This window comes from Phyllobates terribilis, unplaced genomic scaffold, assembly GCF_046119375.1.
Source record: "Phyllobates terribilis strain yellow unplaced genomic scaffold, ASM4611937v1 Scaffold_780__1_contigs__length_684500, whole genome shotgun sequence".
NCBI lineage: Eukaryota > Metazoa > Chordata > Amphibia > Anura > Dendrobatidae > Phyllobates > Phyllobates terribilis.
Window position 1 is genome coordinate 440,337 of NW_027363540.1, and position 27,504 is coordinate 467,840.

The 27,504-nt window shown below is 46.7% G+C and overlaps 1 pseudogene; it reads left to right on the forward strand.

Moving 5' to 3' along the window:
- Positions 1–8,686: 8,686 nt before the first annotated feature.
- Positions 8,687–27,504, forward strand: part of LOC141239979 (dynein axonemal heavy chain 12-like) — a 59,055-nt pseudogene continuing 40,237 nt past the window's right edge.

Genomic DNA, 27,504 nt, shown 5'->3' on the forward strand with positions numbered 1-27,504 from the left:
CCCCATGCAGGATGTCACCCCCCTCTCTTTATAATGCCCCATGCAGGATGTCACCCCCCCTCTTTATAATGCCCCTTGCAGGATGTCACCCCCTCTCTTTATAATGCCCCATGCAGGATGTCACCCCCTCTCTTTATAATGCCCCATGCAGGATGTCACCCCCTGTATTTATAATGCCCCATGCAGGCTGTCACCCCCTCTCTCTATAATGCCCCATGCAGGATGTCACCCCCTCTATTTATAATGCCCCATGCAGGATGTCACCCCCTCTATTTATAATGCCCCATGCAGGCTGTCACCCCCTCTCTCTATAATGCCCCATGCAGGATGTCACCCCCCTCTCTTTATAATGCCCCATGCAGGATGTCATCCCCCCCCTCTCTATATAATGCCTCACGCAGGATGTCACCCCCTCCCTCTCTTTATAATGCCCCATGCAGGATGTAACCCCCCTCTCTTTATAATGCCCCATGCAGGATGTCACCCCTCCCTCTCTTTATAATGCCCCATGCAAGATGTCATCCCCCCATATTATGCCCCATGCCTCCATACATTAAAAAGAAAAAAAATCAAATACTCACCTCCCTCCTCCTCACCTGCTGCCGCTGCTCGGGTCCGGACTCCAGCGTTGCCGGCGTCGTCCCGCTCTGCGCTCCCTGTGACGGCTCAGGGGAGCGAGCGGTGGAAAGACGTCACCACGCCCTCTGACCTGAGACGTCACAGGGAGCGCAGAGCAGGAAGACAGCGGATCTGCGGAGGCACGGGGAGAGGTAAGTATCCGGCTGCCGGGGCCCTGAGCAAGCGTCGGAGAATGGCGGGCGCTGACATCGCTCTCCTCCGCCCATAGCCCAGCGGGGTGCGCGACCGCCAGTGGGCCCCCCTGCCTGCTCAGGGCCCCGGCACTTGCCCGGGTGCGCCGGGTGTTGACGCCGGCCCTGCAGACGGTGGTTGGCCCCGCCCGCTAGGCCGCATTGTAGCACAGTCAGCTTCCCACTGCAACTTATGCTTCATATCCATGTGACGGTTCATGCATGAAGTACTCAAACTATGGATTTTTTGGCCTCTACTTAGCTTTTGGTGACAAATGTTACAGATAACATGAGTTGGGTCATCCTTATCGATCTGAAAAAATGCCCAGGCTATGCAAGACTTAGCACCCATGCGACCTGAAGAGCAACCACAACTTGTGGTCAGTGTTAGAACTCTCCTGTTAGGTTTTTTTTAGTTTGCTGGTCACATGACCATTTTTGCCTATTTAATCCGGCTCCGCCCTCCTGGTCTTGCTGGACTTCATTGTATTTACTACTCTTGAGCTAGCTTGGTGCTCAGTTGCCGTCCCCTGTTAGTTTTGCTAGGTCTTCTGACCTCTATGCTTTTTGTTGTGTGTTTGTCTTTGACTGCTACTATTTCTGCTAGGAGGTGTCCAACTTATCCCAGTCCCTAGTTCTTGTAGGGATCCCTCCCTCACATCTATAGGTCTTCGTACAGACTAGCCGAGGACTTTAGCGGGTCTGATCGCAGGATCAGGTTCCCCGTTACATCGTAGGGATCTAGTTTAGTTCTATTGTAGGGACAGTTCTCCTGTCTTTCCTTAGTGTTTGTAGCAGATCATAACAGTAAGTCCAGCCCTAAAAGAAAAAAAAAAAAATTTTCTAAGGAAATACCTCCAGTTTTCCATCATGGTCTCGGTTCAAGATTTGGCTCAATGCTTGCAGGGACTCTCTCTGGAGGTGGCCGAGCTCCAACAACATGTGAGTAGCTGTCCCTGGAGCGACTCTTCCTAAAAGTCGTTTATTTAATCTTACTATTCCTGAGAGAAAGGCTTTGGAGGAATACATACAGACAAGCTTGGCCGCCGGTCACATTAGGCCTTCCAAGTCTCCTGTGGCTGTTGGATTTTTTTTTGTAAAGAAAAAAGATGGCGGTTTACGTCCTTGTCTGGACTTTCGTGAGATTAATAAAATTACTGTACGCAATCCTTACCCACTGCCATTGATTCCTGATTTATTTAAGCAGTTAGTGGGGGGCCAAGTGGTTCTCTAAAATTGATCTCCGGGGGGCATACAATTTGTTGCGGATGAAGGAGGGTGATGAATGGAAGACTGCTTTTAACACTCCTGTGGGTCATTTTGAGAGTCTGGTTATGCCTTTTGGTCTTACCAATGCTCCAGCATTTTTTCAGAATCTTATTAATGACATCCTTAGACCTTTAATCGGCAAAAATGTGGTTGTGTATTTGGATGACATTCTGATTTATTCGCCTGATCTGGAGTCTCATTGGCGGAGCGTACGTGAGGTATTACAGTTATTAATGGACAATTCGCTTTTTGCTAAGCTGGAAAAATGTGAGTTCGCTGTACAGAGAATTAGTTTTTTGGGCTACATTATCTCCAGTGAAGGTTTTGAGATGGACCCGGTTAAAGTTCAAGCTGTGCAGGAATGGCCTAGGCCTATTGGTTTGAAATCGATACAGATGTTTTTGGGTTTCGCCAATTATTACAGAAAATTCATAAAAATTTTTTCTATTATTGTCAAACCGCTGACCGATCTCACCAGGAAAGGTGCTAATGCGGTTCAGTGGACTTCTGAGGCCATTGAAGCTTTTGTGTTTCTAAAGGAGAGGTTCACCTCTGCTCCCATCCTTATGCAGCCTGATGTGACTAAGCCGTTTTTGGTTGAGGTTGATGCTTCTTCGGTGGGGGTCGGTGCGGTGTTGTCTCAGGAAAACAAGGATGGAGTACATCCCTGTGCCTTTTTTTCAAAAAAATTTTCTGAGACTGAACTTAATTACGATATTGGTAATCGGGAATTGCTGGCGATTAAACTCGCATTTGAACACAGGCGTCACCTCTTGGAAGGTGCTGAATTTCCCATTCAGGTTTTCACTGATCATAAAAATCTGATCTATCTTGATGCTGCCAAGCGCTTGAATGCCCGTCAGGCTAGGTGGGCACTTTTTTTCTCGCGGTTTAATTTTTCCGTTACTTACATCCCGGGTACCAAGAATGTTAAAGCGGATGCTTTGTCTCGCAGCTTTTCTCCCATGGTCGGTGTTGAGGAGGAAGAGGAGAGCATTTTACAAGAAGGTGTTGTGATTACTGCTTTGGACTCCTTTTTGGAGGATGAGATTCTTAAAGCTCAGGAGAATGCCCCATCTAACACTCCCCATGGGAGGTTGTTTGTGCCTAGGACCTTTAGGAGAGATTTGTTTGTTGAGTGTCATGAGTCTCGGTTGGCAGGTCATCCAGGAATTTCTGAGACCAAGAGACTTGTGGGTCGCAGTTTTTGGTGGCCTGGATGGCAGAAGGAAGTCATTAAGTGGGTGCGCCAATGTACTGTGTGTGCTAGATCCAAGTCTTCGCATGCTCCTGCTGCGGGGTTGCTTTGCCCTCTGGAGGTTCCTAGTGCACCTTGGACACATCTGGCTATGGACTTTATTACTGACCTTCCCCCCTCTGAAGGTTTCACGGTCATCTGGGTGGTCGTGGACCGTTTTAGCAAGATGTGTCACTTGGTTCCCTTCATCAAACTGCCTTGCGCTAAGACACTCGCTAAGTCCTTTGTCAAGGAAATTGTCAGACTACATGGTGTTCCTACTGACATTGTTTCTGATAGGGGACCTCAGTTCGTGGCTCGTTTTTGGCGTGCCTTTTGTGACAGGTTGGGAGTTCATTTGTCGTTTTCATCTGGATATCATCCTGAGTCTAATGGCCAGACAGAAAGGAAGAACCAGGATGTTGAGCAGTTCTTGCGTTGTTTTGTGGCAGACAATCAAGACGGGTGGTCTGAGTTTCTGCCACTTGCTGAATTTGCTCTTAACAACCATACATCCTCTTCTGCTGGGTGTTCGCCTTTTTTTTTGTTGTTCTGGGAGACATCCGTCTTTTGGGTCATTCTCCAAATTGGTTTCGGCTGTGCCTGAGGAGGAGAGTTTTTCCGGTGATTTGGAGAGAGTTTGGACGGATGTGCGTGGTAATCTTCAGGAGGCTAACAAAAAATCTAAGAGGTACTTTGATAGGAAATGGCAAGAGGTTTTGTTTGCTATTGGGGACATGGTTTGGTTGTCCTCTAAGAATCTGCGGTTGAGGATTCCTTCTAAAAAATTGGGTCCCAAGTTCGTAGGGCCCTTTAAGGTGCTTCAGATAGTTAACCAATATGCTGTTAGGTTGGAGGTTCCTATGTCCTGGAAGATTAACCCGGTGTTTCATGTTTCTCTGTTGAAAAAAGCTGATGTGTCGGATGGTGACGCCTCTGCCACTGTTCCTCCGGTGGTGGAGGACGGGGAATATGAAATTTCCCGCATCCTAAATTCTAGACGGCATAGAGGGAGTTTGCAGTATCTCGTCGCTTGGAAGGGTTTCGGACCTGAGGATAACTCATGGGTGAGGGCGGATGATGTTTCTGCTTCCAGACTTGTCAGAGCGTTTCACTGGAGGTTTCCTGGTAAGCCTGGGCCTAGGGGATCCGGAGGATCCTCTTAGAAGAGTGGGTACTGTTAGAACTCTCCTGTTAGGTTTTTTTTAGTTTGCTGGTCACATGACCATTTTTGCCTATTTAATCCGGCTCCGCCCTCCTGGTCTTGCTGGACTTCATTGTATTTACTACTCTTGAGCTAGCTTGGTGCTCAGTTGCCGTCCTCTGTTAGTTTTGCTTGGTCTTCTGACCTCTATGCTTTTTGTTGTGTGTTTGTCTTTGACTGCTACTATTTCTGCTAGGAGGTGTCCAACTTATCCCAGTCCCTAGTTCTTGTAGGGATCCCTCCCTCACATCTATAGGTCTTCGTACAGACTAGCCGAGGACTTTAGCGGGTCTGATCGCAGGATCAGGTTCCCCGTTACATCTTAGGGATCTAGTTTAGTTCTATTGTAGGGACAGTTCTCCTGTCTTTCCTTAGTGTTTGTAGCAGATCATAACAGTCAGAGGCAGAGTTGTGTTTGAGGATGCAGTTGTTGACGTGCTTCCAGTACTACGTCTCTGTCCAGGAAGGCGCCACCTGACCTCGTCGTCAATAGCATCCTCCTCCACCTCCTCTGCTGACCTCATCGACTGGCTGACTGTGGGTTGACAGTAAGTGGGATCTGCAACCTCGTCATCATCACCCTGTGTGTTCTCACACCCGTTGTCCTCAGAGCCAACCTCTTCCTGCCCTGACAAAAAACTCAAGTTGTCGCTCTAATCAGGTATTTGAGTCTCATCATCGTCTTCCTCATTGTCTCCACCAACAGGAGTTACAGTTTGGGAACGAGGGTCTACATTATGGTCAGAACCTACTGCGTCTGGTCCTGGATCCGACTCATAAAGATTCTGCGCATCAGTGCAGATCATTTCCTCGCCTGGATTCACAGAAGCTCTAGAGCCGACCTCTGATTCCCAGGCTATAGTATGAGTAAACAGCACTGCAGACTCAACCATCTGTTCTACCCCATACTCAGACGGGCAGCTGGAGACTTGGGAGCTGTGAGGAAGCAAGTGCGATTGGGGTGACACCTCTGAGGACTGGAGTATTTGTGATGTTGAAGTTGAGGTGGAGGAGAGCCCACTTAAAGGAGCACTTGATATCCGTTGAAGCACCTGCTGTTTTTGTGCCTCATCTGGAATTTGTAGCGATTGGCGTGGCCGTAAGAAAGGGATCGTATCACATTGTAAGCTAAAAGAAGTAGACATCTTAGTTTGGCTGGAAGATGGTCTTTCTTCTGCAGATGTTACTGTTGCTTTAACACCTACCCCACGGACACAACCTTTTTTTCCCTTCCCAACACGCCTATTCCCCTTTCCACCAGCAGCAGGCCTTTTTCCACTCATTTTGGTGGTTAACTAATTGACAACGCTGGAGTTGTTTGCACAAAAAACGATGGATGGGAACCGAGCAGAGCTGAGTGGCCAAACTGTGGTATTAGCCCAAAAGGATTGGCTGGGTTAGATGCAGTAAAACAATTTTATTACATACACAGGTGGTGGAGCTTAGTATAGATGGATTAATAGAATGAGTCCCACACACTGCTACAAGCCCAAAATTATTTTCCGAGCTAGATGCAGCTAAAAATTATTTGTAATTTGCAAGCTGGTGGAGCTTAGTATAGATGGACTAAGAATAAGTCCCACACACTGCTACAAGCCCAAAATTATTTTCCGAGCTAGATGCAGCTAAAAATTATTTGTAATTTGCAAGCTGGTGGAGCTTAGTATAGATGGACTAAGAATAAGTCCCACACACTGCTACAAGCCCAAAATTATTTTCCGAGCAAGATGCTGATAAAAATTATTTGTAATTTGCAAGCTGGTGGAGCTTAGTATAGATGGCCTTATAGAATGATGCTATGCCCAAAACTTTTACTTGGCTAGGTGCAGTAAAAAAAATTGTATTCTATACACAGGTGGTGTAGCTTGCAACACAGATACACTACTCCACTGACTAACACACACTGCAAGAGGCCAAAAAGGATTTGCTTAGCTAGATTTAGCCAAATGCTGTGAAAAACACTAGCACAGCACTGGCACAGACCTGCCTGGCAAAAAGTCCTAGGAAATGCTGTAAACTAGTCCTCAAAAGGACTGCAATTACAATTAGTCCCTACTCCCAACCTATCTATTTAAGAGAACAGACCTGCCCGCTAAAAGTCGTAGGAAATGCTGGAACTTTGTCCTTAAAAGGACTGCAATCACAACTCTTCCCTACTCCCAAGCTATCTGTAGATTTGTGCGAAAATTGGCTTGAAATTAACAAGGTATAGCGCACACAGCAACAGCGGTGCCGTCTAACACGCAGCTGCAGCAGTGAGAAAATGGTAGCGACGGGGAAAATGGCTGGGTCTTATAGGGCAAGGATATGTGACATACACAGCCAATGACACATGCCCTTGCTTGTGTGAAAAAAAGCACTTCGCTCCGTGTGTGCGCTACTGATAGGCTGACAGATAGCACCTCCCCACTGTAAATGCGGGAAAGAGAAAAAAAAATGGAGATCTTCATTATCAGCATTACTGTGAAAAAATCCAGTTATGATTTTGGTGCACGAACAGTTATCGAACATAACCTCGAACAGCCGGATTTTTTTCAAATCGTTCGTGTTCGCCGAACGGCTCGAACACCGCCCAAAACAGCTCGAATTTGAGATTGGCGAGTTGAACTCTGCTCATCTCTAGTCGCTACAGAGGTATTGCATCTCACCTAGAGGTGTGATATCTCACTTCCAGGTAAGGATGGAGTGTGGCTCAGGACCCTAACACCCACATGCACTACACCACATTTCCGGGGGACAGGGCGACGATGCTCCCAAGAGTGAGCACAACAGCCCCTGCCCCTGGCTGGAGTGGGGGGAGGGAACACCTAGAAAGGGGGAACTCAGTAATGTGTGGGTGGGGAGAGTAGATCACGGGTGCACTGTATAGAGGAGTATATATGGTGGGCACCATCTTGGTAGAAGGGAGAGAGTGGTGAGAGAGGAGAGAGAGGAGAATTCAGGGAGCAGAGGCTCTGCATGAGCTCTGCTCCGCAGGCAGGCTAAATCACAAAGCCTGGGCCTGGAGGAGAAGAAAGGAGAGGAGAGGAACAGAGGAGGCTCCAGGAGTGGAATGAAGGGACCCCAGGGGTGCGGACCGGCCAGTCGCCACCGTACGCTACCAGAGTAGGGTGGTCAGGCCAGGAAAGGGAACCGGATCCCTCATCTAGTGGAGGAGAGCAACTACCCTCAGCTAGTAACCGGAGGCCGTGGGATTGCACATGCTACGGCCCCTCACTACACCCGTTAGGAAGGCACCATATAGGACGCAGGGAAATGGAACATACGTTTGCCCGCCAAGGCCCGAGGCAGCTGGACAGAAACGTGGTCAATTGTGGGGTACGACAGGCCAGAGGAAGGACACATGAAGGGGGTCCTGAAAAGCATTGCAGAGGTACCCGGGAGTTGACCGAGCCCCTCACCTGGTGAGCACAGCACGACGTGGGCAGCCATTACCTGTAGAAGTGGCTTGGAGTGTAAAACTGTGAGTAAAGACCCTAGACTGCATTACTGGACTCTGAGTCATTACTGTTGCTCCCGCGCACCATCACCCCCACCATCTGCACTCACTGCCCCGAGGCTATACTCCTCCCGTGGGGAGTTATACTACCCTCTGCTGCGCACACAACATCAGCCTCAGCGGTTTGCCCCGCAGCGGCGGTTCTCAGTGACCGCAATCCACGGGTGGCGTAGTCGAACATTTAAACGTTACAAAACCCAATAAACAGATCCGCCACGGGACCGGGTCGCCGCCACGGAGGCTACAACCCCCGGCATTACACAGAGACCCGGCTCCGGGTATTCCCCCACACACACACGGCCCAGGGGGCGCGTCAACTTTGGCGTAGTCGGCAGGATCGAAACCAACCTGTTATCATCGGGTATTGTGTGCCTAGAGACTGTTTCACTGTATTGAATGTGGCGCCCGCCCAAGAAGAACGGACTCCATTATGTGCACGCCAAAAAACAACAAGAAGCCACCTCCCATCGTGGGCCAGGTCCCAGAATGGCGCCAAAGACGGAGCCCACCCCCAACAGCCATGTGTGCAGCTGTAGAGATGTCCATCAACGTGGGGGGGCTGCCCCTGAGAGTGATTGTCAGTGGACCACCCCCAGCAGGGGCGGAAAGGAAAGAAAACCGAAGGGAAGGGCGTGGTTTGGATTAGTCTTGGCAGACCACACCCGGAGATGGCGGGGAGCGCCAGTCCCAGTATCCTGACCAGTGGCCTGCTGCAGGCCGAAGCGTCTCCGTGCAGCCTCGCGGAGCTGATGGCCCAGCTCCCCGGAGAGGACCCTGAATTCCTCGGGGCTGACCTGGAGAATTTGGACCGGAGGATGGTCCAGGCGCAGCGAGAGGCCATCGCGGGGTGGAAAGAAGAGATGGACCGGCGGGTTGCGGCCCGGCAGCAAGTGGCGCTGCAAGCACCCGACAGCGTGCCTGCCCCTGAGGACAGAGGAGGACCGCAGGAGGCTGAGAGCGGCGCTGCGAAGGGAGCAGGTAAGGGGGGCGCCCCTGATACCAGCCCGGACGCCACTAGCCTGCCCCTGGACCCCGTCGCGGAGACGATCGCCACGGAAGTCGCTGCACCTCCTCCGCTCCCGCCACCTGCACCTAGGCCCCAAGCCCCGAGCGCAGAAGCCGGGCCACGTCCCACACCGTGCCCCTTGATTCCAGGTGCGGCCGGAAGCGGCCCGCTCCAGGCCCTGTCGCAAGGTCTGACTCCCCCGATGCCTTACAAGAACGAGCGCCCCCGGTCCCAACACTACCATCCCTGGGGACCGACTTATACAGTCAACTTGCCGGGGTTCTCGCAGGAGACGCGGGCGGACGCTGCTCGCAGACGGGAATTCTGCTGCCGGGAGATAGCACAGCTGGAGAAGGAGAAGCAGGCGCGGCGCCAGAGGCAGGAACAGCTGCAAGCCCGGAGCGCTGAGGAGAAGACCCGGACCCGCCGAGACCCCCAGGCTGCACGCAGTCCCAAAGTCATCGGGATCGTGGTCAGGTTCCACCAGGAGAAAGGATGGGGGTTCATTCGGGACCCGACAACCAACACAGACCTCTTTGTTAACCGGAGGGATGTGGAGAGTCGCCTGCCCGCGGGTCACCCGAAACGGGATCTGTTCCCGGGAGATCAGGTGTCATACACCCGACACCGAGGCCTGAGGGGGTGGTACGCCCTCAACGTTCAGCGGGTGGAAGAGCAGCGCTACCCTGAATCCTACTACGTGGAGGACCTGGATGGGTCTGAAGAGTACGAGGAGCAGGAACGTCCACCAGAGGGAGACCGCTATTGAAGAACAGCAGCAGGAACTGTACATAGTTACCAGTCAGGGTGAAAGAGTTTCAAGTCACGCCCGTTTGCAGACTATAAAAAGTTTGTTAAAGTTACCCGAAAAGGGTCTGTGAATTATCCGGCTGAGGACTGGGAGCAGCCAATCCTTTTTATCTGGCTGAGGACTGGAAGCAGCCAACCCTTTCTATCCGGCTGAGGACTGGGAGCAGCCAACATTTGTAAATAGTTGCACTTCTTAAAGTGCCCTCTATTGGTTTTATAAACACCTACCTCAACAGATACCCGAAGGTGTTTGAAAGTTTACACTTAGTAAAATTACACCTTATTGGGTGACATGGACACCTGGCCGCGGCAAGGACTGTGGCCTATTAAAGAGACTTTGCCGTTGAACTGTTGCCGATAATTTGTTGCGCATGAAGGAGGGTGATGAATGGAAGACTGCTTTTAACACTCCTGTGGGTCATTTTGAGAATCTGGTTATGCCTTTTGGTCTTACCAATGCACCAGCATTTTTTCAGAATCTTATTAATGACATCCTTAGACCTTTGATTGGCAAAAATGTGGTTGTGTATTTGGATGACATTTTGATTTATTCGCCGGATCTGGAGTCTCATTGGCGGAGCGTACGTGAGGTATTACAGTTATTGATTGACAATTCGCTTTTTGCTAAACTAGAGAAATGTGAGTTCGCTGTACAGAGAATTAGTTTTTTGGGCTACATTATCTCCAGCGAGGGCTTTGAGATGGACACGGTGAAAGGTCAAGCTGAGCAGGAATGGCCTAGGCCTATTGGTTTGAAATCGATACAGAGGTTTTTGGGTTTTGCCAATTATTACTGAAAATTCATTAAAAATTTTTCTATTATTGTTAAACCACTGACCGATCTCACCAGGAAAGGTGCTAATACGGTTCAGTGGACTACTGAGGCCATTGAAGCTTTTGTGTTTCTAAAGGAGAGGTTCAGCTCTGCCCCCATCCTTATGCAGCCTGATGTGACTAAGCCGTTTTTGAAGTTGATGCTTCTTCTGTGGGGGTCGGTGTGGTGTTGTCTCAGGAAAACAAGGATGGAGTACATCCTTGTGCCTTTTTTTCAAAAAAATTTTCTGAGACTGAACTTAATTACGATATTGGTAATCGGGAATTGCTGGCTATTAAACTCGCATTTGAACACTGGCGTCATCTCTTGGAAGGTGCTGAATTTTCCATTCAGGTTTTCACTGATCATAAAAATCTGACCTATCTTGATGCTGCCAAGCGCTTGAATGCCCGTCAGGCTAGGTGGGCACTTTTTTTCTCGCGGTTTAATTTTTCCGTTACTTACATCCCGGGTACCAAGAATGTTAAAGCTGATGCTTTGTCTCGCAGCTTTTCTCCCATGGTCGGTGCTGAGGAGGAGGAGAGCATTTTACAAGCAGGTGTTGTGATTGCTGCATTGGACTCCGTTTTGGAAAATGAGATTCTTAAAGCACAGGAGAATGCCCCATCTAACACTCCCCATGGGAGGTTGTTTGTGCCTAGGATCTTTAGGAGAGATTTGTTTGTTGAGTGTCATGAGTCTCGGCTGGCAGGTCATCCAGGAATTTCTGAGACCAAGAGACTTGTGGGTCGCAGTTTTTGGTGGCCTGAATGGCAGAAGGAAGTCATTAAGTGGGTGCGTCAATGTACTGTGTGTGCTAGATCTAAGTCTTCACATACTCCTGCTGCGGGGTTGCTTTGCCCTCTGGAGGTTCCTAGTGTTCCTTGGACACATCTGGCTATGGACTTTATTACTGACCTTCCCCCCTCTGAGGGTTTCACGGTCATCTGGGTGGTCGTGGACCGTTTTAGCAAGATGTGTCACTTGGTTCCCTTCATCAAACTGCTCTGCGCTAAGACACTCGCTAAGGCCTTTGTCAAGGAAATTGTCAGACTGCATGGTGTTCCTACTGACATTGTTTCTGATAGGGGACCTCAGTTCGTGGCTCGTTTTTGGCGTGCCTTTTGTGACAGGTTGGGAGTTCATTTGTCATTTTCATCTGGATATCATCCTGAGTCTAATGGCCAGACAGAAAGGAAGAACCAGGATGTTGAGCAGTTCTTGCGTTGTTTTGTGGCAGACAATCAAGAGGGGTGGTCTGAGTTTCTGCCGCTTGCTGAATTTGCTCTTAACAACCCTACATCCTCTTCTTCTGGGTGTTAGCCTTTTTTTTGTTGTTCTGGGAGACATCCGTCTTTTGGGTCATTCTCCAAATTGGTATCGGCTGTGCCGGAGGAGGAGAGTTTTTCCGGTGATTTGGAGAGAGTTTGGACGGATGTGCGTGGTAATCTTCAGGAGGCTAACAAAAAATCTAAGAGGTACTTTGATAGGAAACGGCAAGAGGTTTTGTTTGCTATTGGGGACATGGTTTGGTTGTCCTCTAAGAATCTGCGGTTGAGGATTCCTTCTAAAAAATTGGGTCCCAAGTTTGTAGGGCCCTTTAAGGTGCTTCAGGTAGTTAACCAATCTGCTGTTAGGTTGGAGGTTCCCACCTCCTGGAAGATTAATCCGATGTTTCATGTTTCTCTATTGAAAAAAGGTGATGTATCTAATAGAGACGCCACTGCCACTGTTCCTCCGGTGGTGGAGGACGGGGAATATGAAATTTCCCGCATTCTTAATTCTAGACGGTATAGAGGGAGTTTGCAGTATCTCGTCGCTTGGAAGGGTTTCGGTCCCGAGGATAACTCATGGGTGAGGGCGGATGATGTTTCTGCTTCCAGACTTGTCAGAGCGTTTCACAAGAGGTTTCCTGATAAGCCTGGGCCTGGGGGATCCGGAGGATCCTCATAGAAGAGGGGGTACTGTTAGAACTCTCCTGTTAGGTTTTTTCGATTTTGCTGGTCACATGACCTTTTTTGCCTATTTAATCCTGCTCCGCCCTTCTGGCCATGCTGGACTTCATTGTAATTTCTACTCTTAAGCTAGCCAGGTGCTTTGTTACCGTTCTCAGTCAGCTTAGCTAGGTCTTTGGACCTCTATGTTCTATGTTGTTTGTTTGTCTTTTTACTGCTACAATTTCTGCTAGGAGGTGTCCATCTTTCTCCCAGTCCCTAGTTCTTGTAGGGATCCCTCCCTCACATCTATAGGTCTTCGTTCAGACTAGCCAAGGACTTTAGCGGGTCTGATCGGAGGATCAGGTTCCCCGTTACATCGTAGGGATCTAGCTTAGTTCTATTGTAGGGACAGATCTCCTGTCTTTCCTTAGTGCTTGTAGCAGATCATGACAATAGTTTATCCTTCAATGTTTGCAATGTTTGCAAGTCAACATTGGGGGATGAACTGTGGATGCTCCAGTAATGAGAATTAGTAACACCACCCCTTTCTCTTGACCTTTGGATGAAGTCTTGAAGAAGAACAGTTGTGAACTACATAAAGGAGTCTTTTTACAAAACCACTGCCAGGAACACTCTATGGGACAGCACTACAGAACACCATGAATCCATTAAGAAGGATACAGATTTGGTTTCTACAGGATGCCAGCTTAAGGGACCACAGCCCTGGCTGGAGGAATACAGATCTGCTCCATTGACTACCACAGAACCCATGGATACATCTGGGAAAACCAGGTTGGGACCCACCAGTCACCTGGTCCCATGGAGATGTTTGGAGAAACCAGGTTGGGACCTTCTGGTCACCTGGTCCCATGGAGAAATTTGGAGTAGCCAGGTTGGGACACTCCGGCCACCTGGAACTCGTGAATATGCTCAGAAAAAGCCAAGTCGGGACCTTCCGGTCACCTAGTTCCATGGATATGTTGGGAGAAGCCAGGTTGGAACCCTCTGGTCTCCTGGCCACGTACCTCAATGGACTGTCAGCTTTCTAAGCTTGTTGTTACCTCCTCTTTGTGGGTGCTCACCAAAAGTGGGGTGCCTTTGGTGGGGGTAGTCAGCCCCAGAAGCCCCTCGGATTGGCAGCTGCTTTAACCCCGGCGAGTCAGCGGAAGGGTGAGACTCTGTAATTTGCACCTTAATAGGTATTTGCTGGGACTGTTCGATATGTTTATTGTGTGTTTGGTGGTTTAATAAAATATTACCTCACTGTTTTACAATCATCCTGTGTTGTTGTTTATGTATCTTCTATCAGTTATGGATTATAATGAGTGCGATCCGCTCCACCATGAGGGGCCCGATCCTCCCGGGGGCCCACGTTCAAAGATCCCAGCACAGCTCAGGACGGATTCTTGTAGTGCTGATGTTTGATAAATAGGATATTACAGCGCTCATAGAAAATAAATGTCTGACCTCTTCTTTCTGATGGGCATTTCAGAGTGAGGAGCTGCGCTCTGGACTCACCGCTGCACTCCCCATGCCATTGCGGCGGCCATCTTAATATCGATTTGTGCGGAGGAGACTGGGGAGTCAGACGGGGGTGTCAAATGTATGGACCCTTTTAACCGCAGGATGGAGGGTCACTGTGAATATTAATTCATGAACCACTGTGCATAGCAAAGCAATAAAATAAAAATACCAATCTCCTCCTGACTCTTTAATGCGGCTTCCAATTGCTGCTTTCCATTTTTTCACTTGAGCTCATGTTGAAGGACGCAGGCGGCGCAGCAATAATATCATCATCCCACCTGCGTCACACAGCCAGCGCCGGGCAGTGAGCTGAGGATGGATTCCTGCAGCAGCGCTGCTATATCCACCGCGGCGCAAGGGGGTGGTATGCCCTCAATGTCCAGAGGGTGGAGGAAGAGTACTACCGTGAGCACTACTGCTCAGAGGACCCGGACAGGTCTGAAGAACACTTTGAGGAGGAAGAAGGTGCGCAAGGAGGACACCGCTACTAAGGAGCAGCAGCGTACAATGTATATAGTTACCCGTCGGGGTAAAGAGACTGTTACCTAGAGTTACCCGTTATCGGGTCAGTTAAAGCCGGCTGAGGACAGGGAGCAGCCACTTTTTATGAACTATCCGGCCGAGGACTGGGAGCGGTCAATTCTGTAAATAGTTTCACTTCCTAAAGTGCCCCCTACTGGTTTTATAAGAGACTACAATAACAACTGACATCAGAACAAAAACCCGTTAGAGGTGGCCGAAGACGAGGTCCAGCAGCTGGATCAGCTACGCCGTGCAGCCACCCCAGGGCCTTCGTTGAGGGTTTACGAACGGGTCCCTCATGTTTGAGTTTACAAGTTTGTATTTTATAGAAAGATGGACACCTGGTTGCAAAGCGCACTGTGACCAGTTAACAAAAGTTTTACATGAAGAATGTTTATAAGAAAAATGTTTTATATGTGACAGATGTGGTTATAAAAGTGAAAAGAGTTTTAGAATGTTTTATATATGAGAAGAAAAGTCTTATAATATTGCTGAAAGAGAAAATGTGCCAATAACGTTAAAAGAGAAAAATTGCCTCCCATAAAGGGATGAGTAATAATGGTTTATAATTTTATATATGGATGCATTCTAAAACCTTGCATGTTTTTGAACTGTCTTTAGCTCTGATCCAGCCCGAGGACGTGCTGTGGTTTACCACTGGGGAATGTAGCGTCCCCAGGGTTCGGTTGCTACAGGGGTATTGCACCTCATCCAGAGGTGTGATATTCCACTCCCAGGTAAGGATGGAGTGTGGACCAGGGCTCAGTTAGCTGCACACACACACCCCATTCCGGGGGACAGCTCGACGGTGCTCCCAGCTGTGGGCACAACTGACCATGTCCCTGGCTGGAGTGGGGATGGGGGAAGAGAACCCAGTGGTTTAGGAGAAGAAAGGGGGCGGTTTCTGGAGCATAGGAAGGAGCTCATGGGGTGCAGGTCACCTGAGCTCAGGCTCAGAGAAGTAGATAAAAGGTGGGAGCCATCTTAGAGAGTTGAGAGAAGTGGTTGAGTCAGAGCAGAAGGGAGAGAGAGCTGACAGGGAGCAGCGGCTCAGCCTGAGCTCAGCTCCACAAGGCAGGCCTAGAGAGAAGGCCGGGGCCAGAGAGGAGAAGAGAAGAAGGAGAAAGAAGGAAGGAGAAGAGACAGAGGAGTGGAAGGGGTCCAGAAACAAGAAGGCAGAAGGGACCCTAAGAGTGCAGAACGGTCAACAACCGTTGCATACCCCATTATACCGGGTGGAAGGGTCAGGCAGTGGAAAGGTACCGGATACATAAGTTGGTGGAGGCGAATCTACCCTCAGCCAAGAACCGGAGGTTGTGACCATTTATTGGTGTGACCCCCCGCTAAACCTGCTAGGAGGGTACCATATAGGATAGCGGGAAGTGAAGGCCAACGCTTACCCGACACGGTCCGCGGTAGCCGGACAGAAGTCAGGACACTGGTGGGGCACGAGAGGCCATAGAAAGGACAGAAGGGGGTCCTGTGCCATAATCCTGAATTGCCTGGGGGTTGACCGAGCTTCTCACCTGGTGGACGCAGCACGGCTCGGGCAGTCCTTGCTGACAGAAGTGACTTGGATAACAACTGTGAGTAAAAGACCCTGGACTGCATCATTGGACTCCCCCAGCATCCACTTACAATGCCCTGAGGCTACACTCTTCCCGTGGGGAGTTATCCTACCCCTGTGCTGCACACTAACAACAGCCTCAGCGGTCTGCCTCGCAGCGGCGGTTATCTCTGACCGCAATCCACGTGTGGCGTAGTCGGACATTCACAAATCTACAAATAGATTGCCACAGCATTTGGTCTGACCACCCTGAGCCACGGGACCGGGTTGCCACTACTACCCCCATCAGCACCGTACACTAGAAGGCCCGGTTCCGGGTACCCCACGGCCCAGGGGGCGAGTCACTTATGCATCACTATTGCCCACAGACACTCATTATTGTACTGCTCTCCAGCCCTTCAGTGAACAAAATCTCTTCTGTAATAACAACATTTTTCATATTTTGACTCAACCGTCCAGAGCACATCCTGCCAATTTTCTGCACCCTGGTTCCTCTGTTTTAATGCATAGTTGAGTCACTTGGTCTTGTTTTGATGTGGAAGATATGACTTTTTCGCCACAATTCTGCTATGTAGACCACTTCTGGCCAGTCTTCTCTGAACAGTAGATGAGTGAAGCTGAGTCCCACTGGTTGCTGCCAGATGTGAGCTGATGGCACTGCTGGACATCTTCCGCTTTTGAAGGAAAGTAACCATAATGTGTCATACATCTGCTGCACTAAGTTTCCTTGGCCGACCACTGCATCTACTGACCTCAACGTTGCACATTTTCTTGTGCTTCTTCATAAGTGCTTGAATGACACATCTTGAACCCTCAATCTGCTTTGAAATATGAAATATGTGCCTTAGAGACCTTGCTGATGTAGTATAACTTCCTTGTGTATTCTTGCTCAGTCTTGCCATGGTGTATGACCAGACACCTGACTGTATTATTACAAAATCCCTGACTTTGCGCTGGTGTACCTAGAAGAATTGATGCTGTTTTAAAGTGAAAAGTTGGTCACACCAAATATTGATTGGATCTAGATTTTTCGTTTGTTCATTCACTTGTATTTTGTTAATTGATTAAATAAATCATTAACATTTCTATTTTTGAAGCGTTCTTACTTTGCAGCATTTTTTCTACACCTTTCTAAAAATTATTTTTATGTGATTGTGTCTTTTATTTGCTCATTAACCCCTTAATAACATCTGACGTACTAATACGCGTCTGTGCCCTGGGACTTAAGAGCCAGACCCGTATTAGTACGTCATCGCGATCGCGCGCGCACACAGGCTGTGCGGGCGCGATCGCCGCCGGGTGTCAGCTGATTGTCACAGCTGACACCCGGTACTATGTGCAGGGAGCGGTCCTGCACCGTTCCCAGCACATTAACCCCCGCGATGCTGCGATCGAAGTCGATCGCGGCATTGCGGGGGCAAGGGGAGGTGATCGGCGATACTCACCTCCTCTTCCGGCTTCCAGCGCAGTCTGCAAAGGCTTCCCGGGTGTTGCCATGACGACCCGATGTCGTCATGACAACATCCGGGTCACCAGAGAGCAGGAAGATTGCTTGGACATGCGCAGTGCATCTCCAAGCAATCTTCACACTGTGCACTTCTGACAGCCTTCATGGCATAGGGATCGTGCTCCATTCCTGTGCCATGCAGGCGATCAGAAAAAAAAAAGTGAAAGTCCCAGAGTGGGACAAAGTAATAAAGTGTATAAACTGTGTGAAAGTGGAAAAAAAAAAAAAAATGTGCAAAAATATTATAAAAAAATAAAAAAAATAATACACCAAAAATAAAAATATAATGTACCCATCAATAAATATTATTATAAAAAAAATAAAAAAAAAACAATAAAAGTACATATATTTGGTATTGCCGCGTCCGGAACAACCTGACCTATAAAACTGTCCCACTAGTTAACCCCTTCAGTGAACACGGTAAAAAAAAAAAAAAAAACCGAAGCAAAAAACAATGCTTTATCACCATACCGCCAAACAAAAAGTGGAATAACACGCGATCAAAAAGACGCATATAAATAAAAATGATACCGCTAAAAATGTCATCTCGTCCCGCAAAAAAAAAGCCGTCATACAGCTCCATCAGCCGAAAAATAAAAAAGTTATAGCTCTCAGAATAAAGCGATACAAAAAAATATTTTTTTCTATAAAATAGATTTTATTGTGTATAAGCGCCAAAACATAGAAAAATGATACAAATGTGGTACCGCTGTAAACGTACTGACCCGAAGAATAAAGCTACCTCATCAATTTTACCACACGCGGAACAGAATAAAAAAAAAAAAAAAAACAATTCCTGAATTGTTGGTTTTTGTTTATTCTGCCTCCCAAAAATCGGAATAGAAAGCGATCAAAAAATGTCACGTGCCTGAAAATGGCACCAATAACAACGTCAAGTCATCCCGCAAAAAACGAGCCGTCACATGACTGTCTGCCAAAATCTGGAAAATTATAGCTCTCAAAATATGGCGATGCAAAAACTAGATTTTACAAAAAATGCGTCTTTTAGTGTGTGACAGCTGTCAGTCATAAAAACCCCATATGATTCTGGCATTGCTGTAATCACACCGACCCGAAGAATAAAGTCGTCTAATCACTTATACCGCACAAGGAACGGCGTCAAAAATAAACTCTTGGGTTAGGATTGGGCTAGGGTTAGGGCTGGGTTTGGGGCTAGGGTTGTGCTGGGGCTAGGGTTGTGCTGGGGCTAGGGTTGTGCTAGGGTTAGGGCTGGGGTTGGGATTTTTTTCAAAAGTAAGAAAAAAAGATGACGATATGGCGACTAGTGTTGAGAGCAAGTGCTCGCTACTTGAGTTTGCATCGAGTGCTCTGGTATGCATTGAGTATCGTGGGTATTTGAGTGACATGCTCGAGTCTCTGCCCCATATGCTTCGCAGCCAAAAAACTTTACGGGGATTGCCTGCCATGCACGAGCGATCCCCGCATGTTTTTTTTTGGGTGTCTAATAACCGTGAAACATGCGGAGCAGGGACTCGAGCATGTCACTCGAGCACACGCTGTACATGGTGCATACCTGAGTACCCGATGCAAACTCAAGTAGCGAGCACTTGCGCTCAAGAATAATGACAACTTATTCAATATGATGACCTAATGTAAACAAATTCTGTGCCGTACCTCTGGGTTAAAAATGTTCACTATACACCTTAATAAAATCCTTGAGGGGTATAGTTTCCAAAATGGGGACACTTGTGGGGGAGCTCCACTGTTTAGGCACATCACGGGCTCTCCAAACGCGACATGGTGTCCGCTAACAAATTGAATGGAAAATCGGCTCAAATTGTTAGCGGACGCCATGTTGCTTTTGGAGAGCCCCTGTGTGCCCAAACATTGGAGCTCCCCCACAAGTGACCCCATTTTGGAAACTAGACCCCCCAAGGCACCTATCTAGATGCATAGTGAGCACTTGGAATCCCCAGGTGCTTCACAAATTGATTCGTAAAAATGAAAAAGTGAAAAAAAAAACACTTTTTCATTTTTATGAATCAATTTGTGAAGCACCTGGGGTTCCAAGTGCTCACTATGAATCTAGATAGGTGCCTTGGGGGGTCTAGTTTCCAAAATGGGGTCACTTGTGGGGGAGCTCCAATGTTTGGGCACGCAGGGACTCTCTAAATGCAAAATGCTATCCGCTAACAAATTGAATGGAAAATCGGCTCAAATTGTTAGCGGACACCACATTGCGTTTGGAGACCCCCTCTGTGCCCAAACTTTGGAGCTCCCCCACAAGTGACCCCATTTTGGAAACTAGACCCCCCAAGGCACCTTTCTAGATGCATAGTGAGCACTTGGAACCCCCAGGTGCTTCACAAATTGATTCGTAATAATGAAAAAGTGAAAAAAAAAACACTTTTTCATTTTTATGAATCAATTTGTGAAGCACCTGGGGTTCCAAGTGCTCACTATGAATCTAGATAGGTGCCTTGGGGGGTCTAGTTTCCAAAATGGGGTCACTTGTGGGGGAGCTCCAATGTTTGGGCACACAGGGACTCTCCAAATGCAACATGATATCCGCTAACAAATTGTCGGCTCAAATTGTTAGCGGATATCATGTTGCATTTGGAGAGTCACTGTGTGCCCAAACATTGGAGCTCCCCCACAAGTGACCCCATTTTGGAAACTAGACCCCCCAAGGCACCTATCTAGATGAATAGTGAGCACTTGGAACCCCTAGGTGCTTCACAAATTGATTCGTAAAAATGAAAAAGTGTTTTTTTTTCACTTTTTCATTATTACGAATCAATTTGTGAAGCACCTGGGGGTTCCAAGTGCTCACTATGCATCTAGAAAGGTGCCTTGGCAGGTCTAGTTTCCAAAATGGGGTCACTTGTGGGGGAGCTCCAAAGTTTGGGCACAGAGGGGGTCTCCAAACGCAATGTGGTGTCCGCTAACAATTTGAGCCGATTTTCCATTCAATTTGTTAGCGGATACCATGTTGCATTTAGAGAGTCCCTGTGTGCCCAAACATTGGAACTCCCCAACAAGTGACCCCATTTTGGAAACTAGACCCCCCAAGGCACCTATCTAGATGCATAGTGAGCACTTGGAACCCCTAGGTGCTTCACAAATTGATTCGTAACAATGAAAAAGTGTTTTTTTTTTCACTTTTTCATTTTTACGAATCAATTTGTGAAGCACCTGGGGGTTGCAAGTGCTCACTATGCATCTAGATAGGTGCCTTGGGGGGTCTAGTTTCCAAAACGGGGTCACTTGTGGGGGAGCTCCAATGTTTGGGCACACAGGGGCTCTCTAAACGCAACATGGTGTCCGCTAATTATTCAAGCAAATTTTACAATCAAAAAGTCAAATGGCGCTCCTTCCCTTCCGAGCCCTACAGTGCGCCCAAACAGTGTTTTTTCCCCAAATATTGGGTATCTGCGTGCCCAGGGGAAATTGCACAACAAATTTTGCGGTCCATTTTTTCTTGTTACCCCTGTGAAAATAAAAAGAATTGTGTCTAAAGTAACATTTTTGTGAAAAAAGTTAAATGTTCATTTTTTTCTTCCACATTCAAAAAATTCCTGTGAAGCACCTGAAGGGTTAATAAAGTTCTTGAATGTGGTTTTGAGCACCTTGAGGGGTGCAGTTTTTAGAATGGTGTCACTTTTGGGTATTTTCTGTCATAAAGACCTCTCAAAGTGACTTCAAATGTGATGTGGTCCCTAAAAAAATGGTTTTGTAAATTTTGTCGGAAAAATGAGAAATCGCTGGTCAACTTTTAACCCTTATAGCTCCCTAACAAAAAAAAATTTTGGTTCCAAAATTGTGCTGATGTAAAGTAGACATGTGGGAAATGTTATTTATTAACTCTTTTGTGTGACATATCGCTCTGATTTCAGGGCTTAAAAATTCACATTTTGAAAATTGCAAAATTTTCAAAATTTTCACCAAATTTCCGTTTTTTTCACAAATAAACGCAAGTGATATCGAAGAAATTTTTCCACAATCATGAAGTACAATATGTCACGAAAAAACAATCTCAGAATCAGGGGGATCCGTTGAAGCGTTCCAGAGTAATTACTTCATAAAGTGACAGTGGTCAGAATTGTAAAAATTGGCCCGGTCATTAACGTGCAAACCACCCGCGGGGCTTAAGGGGTTAATAATCTGATATATCTTTTGGTATTTTGTGTATAGTTGTTTTTTTTACTGTTGGGGTAAATTGTAGGATATTGATTTCAGAGTGGTTTCCTGATCCTTTGATTGTAGGAATGAGTGGTATATATGTGCTAATAAATTAGGACAAAAGGTAGGAAATTTAGGAAAAAACTGAACATCTCAGCAGTAATAACATGCTGATTGTGATGTCATGAAGATGACTTGAATTTCCACCAATCAGATCAGCATGTTTCAGGTAACCCAGATAGAACAGTCCATGAAACATGAGTCACGGCCACTGTGAGGTAATAATGCTGATTAGAATTTCCACCAGTCAGAAAACAGAACCGCCCAGAAGAACCACCCAGGAGGTATGAGTCATCGCCACTGTGAGATCATAATGCTGACCAATCACAGAGCAGCCACACCCAGATTTTTCATCAATCTGAGAGCAGCCACACCCAGATTTTCCACCAATCAGAGATCAGCAGTGGGTATAAATAGCCGCTGCCGCCTGCCCGGCTTAGCCTTGCACTGGTTGGGTCTCTCTTTTTTTCTCTCTCTTGGTATCTCCCGGTATCTCTCCCTCCCCTCTCTCTCTCTCTTTGACCCAACGGCCCTCTTAGGGGCTACCCCAAATGTGTAAAAGATAGAACCAATATTTGTGTTGTTTGTCCGTTATATGAGCCTGTGATTAACCCCTTCCCACTCTTTGCCATATATATATATTATATACATAGTATGTGCAGGTGGGCCTTAAAGGGAATTTCCAGGACAAACATATTGATGGCCTATCCCCTGGCTAGCTCATTAATATCAGATTTGTGGAGGTCCGGCACGTGGCACCTCCACTACTCAGTTGTTTGAAACTCTGGCAGAGGTCAGATGTAAACATTGTTGAGGAGCTGAACATCACAGCTCTGGTCACTGTGTAGTGGCTGCTACCTGGTGCTGCAGATCAGCTCCTATTCCATGAATATTAGCTGACTTGCAGGACCCACAGTACAGTGAATGGAGCAGTGATGTTAAGATCTTCAAACTGTTTACATCTGAGTGTTGCAAACAACTGATGGGTAGAGCCAGTACCGCGTGTCGGGGCCCACCGATCTGATATTGATAACACATCCCCAGGATGGCAGCTCAGTAGATACCATACCAGGATGGGGACATTATACCAGAATGGGGTCACTATACTAGTATGGGGACATTTTACCAAGATGAAGGACGCTACAGTTAGGTCCATATATATTTGGACAGAGACAACATTTTTCTAATTTTGGTTCTTGACATTACCACAATGAATTTTAAACAAAACAATTCAGATGCAGTTGAAGTTCAGACTTTCAGCTTTCATATGAGGGTATCCACATTAAAATTGGATGAAGGGTTTAGGAGTTTCAGCTCCTTAACATGTGCCACCCTGTTTTTAAAGGGACCAAAAGTAATTGGACAATTGACTTCAAGGCTATTTCATGGGACAGGTGTGGGCAATCCCTTCTTTATGTCATTCTCAATTAAGCAGATAAAAGGCCTGGAGTTGATTTGAGGTGTGGTGCTTGCATTTGGAAGGTTTTGCTGTGAATTAAACATGCGGTCAAAGGAGCTCTCCATGCAGGTGAAACAAGCCATCCTTAAGCTGCAAAAACAGAAAAAAAACATCCTGGAAATTGCTACAATATTAGGAGTGACAAAATCTACAGTTTGGTACATCCTGAGAAAGAAAGAAAGCACTGGTGAACTCATCAATGCAAAAAGACCAGGGCGCCCACGGAAGACAACAGTGGTGGATGATCGCAGAATAATCTCCATGGTGAAGAGAAGCCCCTTCACAACAGCCAACCAAGTGAACAACACTCTCCAGGAGGTAGGCGTATCAATATCCAAATTTACCATAAAGAGAAGACTGCATGAAAGTAAATACAGAGGGTTCACTGCACGGTGCAAGCCACTCATAAGCATCAAGAATAAAAAGGCTAGACTGGACTTTGCTAAAAAACATCTAAAAACGCCAGCACAGTTCTGGAAGAACATTCTTTGGACAGATGAAACCAAGATCAACCTCTACCAGAATGATGGAAAGAGAAAAGTATGGCGAAGGCGTGGTACAGCTCATGATCCAAAGCATACCACATCATCTGTAAAACACGGCGGAGGCAGTGTGATGGCTTGGGCATGCATGGCTGCCAGTGGCACTGGGTCACTAGTGTTTATTGATGATGTGACACAGGACAGAAGCAGCTGAATGAATTCTGAAGTATTCAGAGCCATACTGTGTGCTCAGATCCAGCCAAATGCAGCCAAACTGAGGGGTCGTCGTTTCTTACTAGAGATGGACAATGACCCAAAACATAAAGCCAAAGCAACCCAGGAGTTTATTAAAGCAAAGAAGTGGAATATTCTTGAATGGCCAAGTCAGTCACCTGATCTCAACCCAATTGAGCATGCATTTCACTTGTTAAAGACTAAACTTCAGACAGAAAGGCCCACAAATAAACAGCAACTGAAAACCACCGCAGTGAAGGCCTGGCAGAGCACCAAAAAGGAGGAAACACAGCGTCTGGTGATGTCCATGAGTTCAAGACTTCAGGCAGTCATTGCTAACAAAGGGTTTTCAACCAAGTACTAGAAATGAACATTTTATTTACAATTATTTAATCGGTCCAATTACTTTTGGTCCCTTTAAAAACAGGGTGGCACATGTAAAGGAGCTGAGACTCCTAAACCCTTCATCCAATTTTAATGTGGATCCCCTCAAATGAAAGCTGAAAGTCTGAACTTCAACTGCATCTGAATTGTTTTGCTTAAAATTCATTGTGGTAATGTCTAGAACCAAAATTAGAAAAATGTTGTCTCTGTCTAAATATATATGGCCTAACTGTATATCAAAATGGGGACAATATATCAGAATGGGGACAATATACCAGGAAGGGGGACATTAAATCAGAATGGGGACATTATATCAGAAAGGGGAAATTATACCAGAATTGGGGACATTATACCAGAATAAGGGACACTATACCAGAATGGGGTACACCATACCCGGATGGGTGACACTATATCAGAATGGGGACATTATATCACAATGATGATGTTATACCAGGATGGGGGACATTATATCACAATGATGATATTATACCAGTATGGGGGATATTATAGCAGCATGGGGGACATTATGCCAGAACTGGAGATACTATACCAGGATCTGGGGCATTATACCAGCTTTGGGGACATTTTAGCAGAATTGGGAGCATTACACCAGCATGGGGGATATTATACCAGGTTAGAGACATTATGCCAAAATGGGGACATTATATCAAAATGGGGACACTATACCAGGATGGGGACATTAAACCAGAATGAAGGAAATGATGCCAGAATGGGGACATTACCAGACAGGGGCACAGGTGGGGGAAAATGTTATAGCATAAGGCCCAGCATGTGGGAGATTATTTCAATGAGGAGCCAGGATGGGGGACATTACTACATAGGGAGAGAACACATATACTGTATCTTTATAGGATCCAGAACGCTACAAGGGCCCATACATCTGACCAACATGCAGGTGGGGGCCTATCAGACTCTAGTTACTCCACTGGGTGGGACCAGATCATTTCCAGGACTCCTTGTTCTTTACATTGAAGATAATTCTTAATGATATTGGCTGTACGTTTGGGGTTGTTGTTCTGCTGAAGAAAACATTTGGATCCAATCAGACACCTCCATGATGATATTGCATGATGGATAAGTATCTGCCTCTATATCTCAGCATTGAGGGAACCAATAATTCTGACCCAATTTCCACCTCCATTTGCTGAAATGCAGCCCCAAACTTACAGGACCCTCCACCGTGCTTATGCATCACTATTGCCCACAGACACTCATTATTGTACTGCTCTCCAGTCCTTCAGTGAACAAAATCTCTTCTGTAATAAAAACATTTTTCATATTTTGACTCAACTGTCAAGAGCACATCCTGCCAATTTTCTACACCCTGGTTCCTCTGTTTTAATGCATAGTTGAGTCACTTGGCCTTGTTTTGATGTGGAAGATATGGCTTTTGCGCCACAATTCTGCTATGAAGACCACTTCTGGCCAGTCTTCTCTGAACAGTAGATGAGTGAAGCTGAGTCCCACTGGTTGCTGCCAGTTCTGAGCTGATGGCACTGCTGGACATCTTCCGCTTTTGAAGGAAAGTAACCATAATGTGTCATACATCTGCTGCACTAAGTTTCCTTGGCCGACCACTGCATCCACTGACCTCAACGTTGCACATTTTCTTGTGCTTCTTCATAAGTGCTTGAATGACACATCTTGAACCCTCAATCTGCTTTGAAATTTGTGCCTTAGAGACCTTGCTGATGTAGTATAACTTCCTTGTGTATTCTTGCTCAGTCTTGCCATGGTGTATGACCAGACACCTGACTGTATTATTACAAAATCCCTGACTTTGCGCAGGTGTACCTAGAAGAATTGATGCTGCTTTAAAGTGAAAAGTTGGTCACACCAAATATTGATTGGATCTAGATTTTTCGTTTGTTCATTCACTTGTATTTTGATAATTGATTAAATAAATCATTAACATTTCTATTTTTGAAGCGCTCTTACTTTACAGCATTTTTTCTACACCTTTCTAAAAATTATTTTTATGTGATTGTGTCTTTTATTTGCTTATTAATAATCTGATATATATTTTGGTATTTTGTGTATAGTTGTTTTTTCTGCTGTTGGGGTAAATTGTAGGATATTGATTTCAGAGTGGTTTCCTGATCCTTTGATTGTAGGAATGAGTGGTATATATGTGCTAATAAATTAGGACAAAACGTAGGAAATTTAGGAAGAAACTGAACATCTCAGCAGTAATAACATGCTGATTGTGATGTCATGAAGATGACTTGAATTTCCACCAATCAAAGAGCAGCATGTTTCAGGTCACCCAGATAGAACAGTCCATGAAACATGAGTCACGGCCACTGTGAGGTCATAATGCTGATTAGAATTTCCACCAGTCAGAAAACAGAACCGCCCAGAAGAACCACCCAGGAGGTATGAGTCATCGCCACTGTGAGGTCATAATGCTGACCAATCACAGAGCAGCCACACCCAGATTTTCCACCAATCAGAGATCAGCAGTGGGTATAAATAGCCGCTGCCGCCTGCCCGGCTTAGCCTTGCACTGGTTGGGTCTCTTTTTTTCTCTCTCTTGGTATCTCCCGGTATCTCTCCCTCCCCTCTCTTTCTCTCTCTCTCTTTGACCCAACGGCCCTCTTAAGGGCTACCCCAAATGTGTAAAAGATAGAACCAATATTTGTATTGTTTGTCCGTTTTATGAGCCTGTGATTAACCCCTTCCCACTCTTTGCCATATATATATATTATATACATAGTATGTGCAGGTGGGCCTTAAAGGGAATTTCCAGGGCAAACATATTGATGGCCTATCCCCTGGTTAGCTCATTAATATCAGATTTGTGGGGGTCCGGCACGTGGCACCTCCACTACTCAGTTGTTTGAAACTCTGGCAGAGGTCAGATGTAAACATTGTTGAGGAGCTGAACATCACAGCTCTGGTCACTGTGTAGTGGCTGCTACCTGGTGCTGCAGATCAGCTCCTATTACATGAATATTAGCTGATCTGCAGGACCCGCAGTACAGTGAATGGAGCGGTGATGTTCAATCTTCACACT